The 6000-nt window shown below is 43.1% G+C and overlaps 1 protein-coding gene across 1 annotated transcript in view; it reads right to left on the minus strand.

Moving 5' to 3' along the window:
• Window positions 1-6000, minus strand: part of rtkna (rhotekin a) — a 39681-nt gene that overhangs the window by 27487 nt on the left and 6194 nt on the right. The gene's annotated exons all lie outside the window — the stretch shown is intronic.

Consider the following 6000-nt stretch of genomic DNA (forward strand, 5'->3'; position numbering starts at 1 on the left):
CAAAACATCCCCATTTCTCAACATGTCCTTACTTGTGCCCATGACTCAAATAAGCAGCTAAAATACTGTATGTTGGTGAGCATTACCTCTGCATTTATCAGGAAGGTCGTACGTCAAATACATGGACAGCCTCGAGTGTCCCTTGTTTATTCATTATTGCAATAAAAAACAAAATCTCCATGCAATTAAACTGTAAATAATGCAGCTATTTTAGGTGAGATATAGTGAAGTGAGTCCATATGGACATATACTGTAAATCACTTATGTCCCTATATCATGAAGATTATTTTGTAACAAAAAAAAGGGACAACAACTATAATATAGTCGCTATACAACCAGCATACTTCAAACTCTTCCCACAATATATAGGTTTATTATGATGATTTGTTGGCAATAGCAGCTGCATGCCCATAACTGTACTCTAAATTAGCAGTCTAAAGTGTTCCAATAGGAAGACACCACAGTGTGCATAAACAACATTGGCAATCATTGGTGCATGTATGACATTTTTCTCTCTCTCTCTCTCTCTGTGCCTGCCTCTGCTTATAGCCTGGCCCATATGTGCACACTGGGAAGCTGTTGTGCAGCAGAGCGTGTCGCCTTGTCGACCGGTGATGTATGAGAGTGATTTGTGGGCAGGTGGAAACGGAAACTGAGATGAGTCCGGTTAAAATGAAGTGATAATAAAACAGGGGTGAATCAGCTAACTGAGAGTTTGGCTCCAGGAAATCCGCACTGGAAAACTAATAATAGTGTCCAGGACATATTTTGCAAACACGAGGAGGGACATTACAAAAATATACCTCTGCAGGAAACAACTGTAAAGCATCAAACAATGTTCCCATTTTTTTGCTGTTTTAACATCTCCCTAAATATCAGCAGGGCAAAAATGGATACAATCTCAGTGAAGCAAGACAAAAAAACACAAATGCTTGTTTTGTTGTGTGTGTTGTGTGTTTGTGGGTGAGTCAAGAAGTGGAATGAGATACACGGTCCAGAGATGCAGCAGATGACGTGTAGGAGGATCAGGATGGAGGAGGAGAGAGTCAGTCTGTGGGCAGCCTTAGTTAATAGCAACATGGAGGTAAAGTCCATCTCAACGGTGCAACAATACGTCTGTGCACCTAGCCGGGTGAATACAGATCTTTAGCTCTAGCGAAGGACAACAGAGGAAAGGGTGCTTTGTCATGAAGTTCACTTCAGGTGGGAGCAGAGTACACAGAAGCTCAAGGCATCACACACCAACAAGAATATTAACAAAGTCCTACAGGATTTACAATTTGCCTCCAACCCTCTCTCTCGCTCTCTCTCTCTCTCTCTCTCTCTCTCTCTCTCTCTCTTTGCAAGTAGACGTGTGCAACAAAAACAAGATGAGCCTTGATAACGCAGGACTTAGTGCTGTAAATATCCTACAGTTAATCAGATTAAGGTTTCATCAGCAAGTAGCTGTGCCAGGGAGCCAGCCAGAGAAGTGCTGTCAGAGACAAATTTACACTCAGTTCACTGGTGGGGCAGGGGTGTGTGTGTTGTAGCTCACAGATCATATGTGAGCTGCGACACCAAATGCAAAGATGTAGAGAACACACAGATAAAACCGTGGTGGATTAAACTCTCCATGTCCTCCTGTTAAATACTAAGATGCGACTGTCCAGACAACAACACACAAACTGAATTTGTGATAACATTCAAGGAATCTGGATACACGATAAAGACGCTGACACTTGCACAGAGTCTGCCTCAGTTTTCCCATGCTCTATGACTCAGTGGGACCAGCTGAATGAATGATAGCATCATTCCCAGTGTCATTACACTGCATTTCACAGGATGAGAGGACATTCCTCCAGCCAGACTAACCTACTCAGCCTTCTCCCTCTGAGACTCAAGCATTTCCTATTGACTCACAGACAAAGTGCTTTTCCTCAAACAAGTATTTCTCTTCCTCTCTGCTGCTACTGTACATCCTCAAGACCACTTCCTTCCCACTGTAGATATACATAAATACAAGCCTTCTGTAGCCACGTGTCTCTTTCCCTCCCATTTCTGTTCAACCCGTAATCTCTATATTTAATGTTTTTTTTTTTAAGATGGAGAAGAATGAAATCTTAATTGCTGTCATGGCCTATGTAGGAGCAACTGCACAGCAACTAAGCTTATAAAAACTCACACTGTGTGTTTGTGCAGATTTGAATCTGGTGCCTTTGTTGACAGTAGCTGTTGTGGGACAGAACAATGTTTCTCTTTCACATATTCTAGACATTTTTTTCAAAGCCCTTTGTTTTAAGAAAGGTCTCACATTACAGTTTCACATAGACTGGCTCAAATGAAGCGCTGAAGCACATGGATAAACTTTGAATTGCTTTATTGCAAAGTGTCAGGAATAAGAGACTGGAGTGTGACACCTTTCTCTTCCTGTTACCACTACATCTTTCAATGGAGACACAACATTGACAATTATGAAGCTACACAGCTCGGTAGGATGGAGGATGTGGATTATACTACAGTATAGTTTAGTGTACGTAACTTTAAATATTATAATACAGATCTGCAGTTATAGTTTGCATTTATCTTTAATTTACTTCCTACCTATTATCATTAATATTCACAGCAGTACCCCTTGTGTTCACATGTAAAATGGAAGGAGAAAAAATGTATTCACTCATTTCTTCAAGATGGTTAGCCTATCAGCCTCCTATTGGTCATAAGAGGGAATGGCAACATCTACAGACAGAAACAGGATCATTCACTCCTCTCCTTTACTTTCATTGCTGAACTGTGCCTCATGTCTAAACTGTGTCCATATCGTTATGTGTCTGTTACGGTTTTGTCTCGCACAAGCATAAGTGGCATGTAAAGACTTTCTTCCTAGTGTCATGCAGCCTGAGGTGCTGTAGAACAGCTCATGGATATGACTGGTGTCTAACTTCCAAGTATGCCGGGAGTGGACTTGAGCCTGACACCGCACAGTCATGACATCACCATCACAGAGTTACTGATTCAAGCTCCTAATCACGTATAAGACGTGATATTCATTCACCTCTTGTTGGTAGTTGAAATACTAATTAGGCCACGGAGCTACACTAGCCTGTAAATCTGGATTATAAAATCTGCGTGTATACCCCATCTACTGCAGTCACAATCCCAACACCTACATTTATTAAGACCAAGATTCAAGAAAGCTTTATTGTCTGTCACAAAGTAACAGAAATTGTCATTTGACGAGGCTCAACAGGCTCAATCACTACAACAGCATCAGCGTGTGCAACTTGAGAAACCTAACAGCACAAGGAAACAGTGATGCACAGCAATGGCAAACTATACCTCAGTATTATGCAAATGAAATCAGAGCTAAATATACTGACTGTCAGGCTTGATGGATCACACTGTGACAGCTGTGGTTGCCAACTGTGAGGACAGTGAGGACTGTGTGTGTTGGACTAAAACAGTACCTCAATAAACTTACACATGAATGTTACATAACCACAAACAGTGACATACTGACCAATGACACAGTGCTTCAGAGGGGCTTGGTGTAACAGGGGTTAATAGGGGTTTTCAGTCCGGTTAGTTATCTGTCTCAGCCAATCATACTGAGACAAGCTACTCCCCAGAACCAATGGGAATCCCTGTCCAGGTTCTTAGTCTATCCCAATAAAGGTAAGATGGATTAACCTTTTCGTCTCCAAGTGATGACAAGATTAGAAACACATACGCTTACATATGGACACAGTTCAACCCTGACAACCTGAGGAGGCTTTTCAAGCTTTGGTCTAATAGCTTCACTAATAGAAGGGGTGAGGGAGGACACGGAGGGTCACAGTGTCAAAGGTGTGTGTGTGCTTATGTATGCTTGTGTGTCCAATGAGAGAGCAGAAAGAAGAAAAGATACTGCGACAACACATGAGCACAACAGCCGGGGTCAAACAATGCACACCCCTCCCACATACAGACACATCTTCCCATAACATGACCCTGAGCTTTTGACCCCATCTCCCAAACATGACATCATCCAGCTCTTGGAGGAGTTTCTTCCACTGATCTCATCATGGTGAGACAGAGAGGCCGTCTTTGGGGAAGGGGTGTTGTTTTGGGAGTGGAACAGCTCAGCAGTGCCTCTCAACACCTCATACCACAACAAGAGGCCCCTTTCAGAAGCCTTGGCCCTCAGATCTACCTCAGCTTTAAGCCCCGGCTCTCCTGCTGACCCGCCTCTAAACCCTGGAATTCCCCTGTGACAGTTTGTTGGATTTTCCTTAACAGCATACACGGCCATCCGTCTTCTGAAGGCCAGGCATCCACCGACAGAAGTCACAGAAAACTCCGGCTAGTCTTGCCTTTCTGATAATAAAGCCCCTCAACAGATGCTGTGAGGCCCTCTGCTCACTGAGCATGTGTTAAGTTTTATATGATTCGAAATGATCGACATTAAAACAACCAAACTGTTATTGATGTGATGTTTCTGTGTCTCTTACAGACGCTGTGGAAATTAGACACGGAGACAAAGTCAATAACAACATCATTACATCATATACTGTATGACAGAGAGAAGAGATCCTCGTTTGTCCTTGATGAAAGCAGAATGGACTCTCAGATGCTCAGAAGGCAGCCCTCCAAATGCTGACAGAGTTGTTCCACCTGCCAAACACACACACCAGTGACACACGCACACACATGCACACAGAAACTCAGTGGCCAAGGATCCCACAGTGTGCAGTGATTCAATTAGACACTTTGGCTTGCTACTTAAGCACACATCGAACACACACTCGTGCTGCCCCAGCAGACACACAATCTTTAGGGTTACAGTAGTGCTGGTGATGCTATCAGAGCAATGTGCACAGGGGAATGGACTGTTTTAACGGCTGTAATTGTTTGTTTAGACAGCTCTTCTTTCACCTCTCTGACTTCCACCTACTCTCTCTGTTCCAGGGCCCTCTCCTCGCATGGCTACAGTGTTGTGATGGATAGCCAGATCAGAGATCAGAGAGAGATAAACACACAGAAATGGACTGAATCTATTCGTGCACACTTCAAACTCCCCCGCATACTGTACATAAACCTCATCAAAGATCAATAAAGCCGCTGAATCAACCATAAACTTGCACGTAATCATGTACACTGCGGAGAGTTAATCACACAAGCGGGAAAGCACATAAATAGATCTAACACACATAAGCATAAATTGCATCCATATGGACAAACACAAAAGCAACATCTACAGGCTTAATTAAGCAATGGTCTTTTTAACACAATGTGTGTTTGTGCACATTTTCAAAGACAGCCATCTGAAGAAACAGCCTGCACCCCCGGCTGCATCTCCAGGACTTGATCAGATGTTTTTAATTGCATGTTTTTACAAAGGAATACAACATTTTTAATATCTCCACTTAAACAGTGACTCGTGAGCTGTTGACACGATAAGTCAAATCTAGCATTAAATCCAATCTGTGCTGATTTGAATAATGCCTGCAGTCTCCATTCAAACAGCTTAAGTGGCTCTAATTTTCTTTGCAGCTGTAAAAAAAAAAGAAAAAAGAAAAAAGAAAAAAAAGACCTAAAGCGTCTTTGTGCATCTGCAGGTGAAAGTAGAAAGTGGGGAGAACGAGGATTAAGGAGAGGTGACGCTGAAGGGTGAGATAAAAGTGTGTGGAAATAAGGGCCGAAAGCCGAGATAGAGGCTGACAGGGAACAGCGCAGTGAAATATTCAAATAGTTTCAGGCAGAGATAGTTTGGAGGAGAGGGGAAGCAAATGACAAAAAAGAAGCAGGCTGGGAAGGTGCAGGGAATCAGGTCGATATTCCAATAACAACACCTCTCGGTTTGGCATGGTGTTTTGTCCTTCACACTCTCCTGACTCAAGCCTGCTGTTTTTCAAAGGAAACTGGCTCAGGCCGTGGCATCTTACTGGTTCCTGCTCACACAGAGTGCCTATTCAGACGTGTGCTGCTCCTCCTATGCGCTGCATGGGCGACGGCTGGCCTGAGGTGAGGACTGAGGTATTG

Source organism: Seriola lalandi, unplaced genomic scaffold (assembly GCF_002814215.2).
Source record: "Seriola lalandi dorsalis isolate HSWRI2012SDOR001 ecotype SW California unplaced genomic scaffold, Sedor1 jcf7180002054581, whole genome shotgun sequence".
Classification (NCBI taxonomy): Eukaryota; Metazoa; Chordata; class Actinopteri; order Carangiformes; family Carangidae; genus Seriola; species Seriola lalandi.